This window comes from Penaeus monodon, chromosome 21 (assembly GCF_015228065.2).
Source record: "Penaeus monodon isolate SGIC_2016 chromosome 21, NSTDA_Pmon_1, whole genome shotgun sequence".
In the NCBI taxonomy this organism is placed as follows: domain Eukaryota; kingdom Metazoa; phylum Arthropoda; class Malacostraca; order Decapoda; family Penaeidae; genus Penaeus; species Penaeus monodon.
The window spans coordinates 8,461,929-8,463,338 of record NC_051406.1 but is presented as its reverse complement, the minus strand read 5'-3'; the positions used below and the strand labels follow the sequence as shown (position 1 = coordinate 8,463,338).

Below are 1,410 nucleotides of genomic sequence, written 5' to 3'. Positions count from 1 at the left end.
TCGATCTATGGTTTGTTGTTATAAAACGCGTGTGATTTTTCGCATTCAGACAGTAACTGAATTGCACAAAATTATGTGTGGTTTCCATTCAAGCTTTGCCGGTTTGTCTTTTTCAGCGACGTCGCGGGTAAGATAGACGTTCTCAGGCGTATCACCTCTCGCCAGTTGTGTAACCGTCTCGTACAAAGAAAGTGTGTTGTTTTTTCTTATGTGTGTCTAACCATGTACGAGACAGAGATGGACAGGTGGTAGAAGATCCTCTCTTTGACTGCTATAGGTATTTAGCATGACGTAGTGGCTAACCAGGGAAAGTCCGTGGTAGTTTGGTTCCGTTGTTTGCTTATTTGGCGTTGTAAATAGCGGGAAGCTGGCGGCGTCCTTAGGAAACGGAATAACTGGGATAGCGAGCTGTCGCGAGGAAGACGAGAGCATGATGTGAGTCCAGTTTTGACCCGCCTTGGGTTAAGGCCGAGGTCGCTTGATCCTCTCCACCAATGGGCGTTTGCCTTTTAGGCTAGGTCTACTTTTCACCAATGAGCTGTCACCACAGGAAACTGAAGACGCATGGCCAACGCGCGCCATGTTAATAGATTGCACGGCTAGAACCTTGGCAATACACAGTACAAGAATGGCTTATTGTACCTCCTATATCGTTTTCCTGGTAAAAGCAGGGGAACTAGCAGTCAGTTTTAAGTATCATTCCTTGATAACACAACCCAAGAGAAATTCACAGGTAATTACATGTAGAGAGAACTGGGCGACTGCAATGGATCTATGTTTTCATACTTGCTCGTATCCTTATATGCGAGCACGTTAATCTTACGAACATTTATTCATTCTATTTAATCAATTTGTACATTTAGGAAAGATAGTTTAAACAAAATTGATAGACTATCAAATAAGGTAAAGAAACTTTGAAAATAGATTTCATTGTATGTATGTACTTCCAGGTGTCATGTCTGATCTAGAAAATAGTTATTAGATTAGATTACTTTTATTTTTTGCTACTGATGAGTGATAATTAGTTTTGATATATGTATACAAGACATGTGTCGAAAGAAGCATTTCATGTTGTCAAGCGCCGTCCCTGTGCTTGCAGGAACAAAATTCAGTTGGAGTAACTACAATATATATTCAAGAGGATAGTTATGTAAAGAAAAACAACAAACGCAATGGGTTTATTTACAGTGTCACTGAGAAAATATATCACGTTGCCCTTGAATAGATAACAATGGTTCAGCGAAAACATTTGCGCGTGAATCAAAGATCAGTGAGTTACGCCAGCTATCAACAAACACTTGCGTTGGTGTGTGTGTGTGGGGGGGGGGGGGTAAGGATGTTGTGAGTTTATATATCTATGTGATGTGAGCGTGTATTGAAAATGAATTGACAGTTAGACAGGTAAGATGA

General features: G+C 40.6%; 1 protein-coding gene across 1 annotated transcript in view; it reads right to left on the bottom strand.

Annotated features, from left to right (window-relative positions):
* Positions 1 to 1,163: 1,163 nt before the first annotated feature.
* LOC119586178 overlaps positions 1,164 to 1,410 on the bottom strand; it is a gene marked incomplete in the record, with an annotated part of 7,292 nt that continues 7,045 nt past the window's right edge. The window contains 1 exon segment of the mRNA XM_037934880.1: positions 1,164 to 1,410.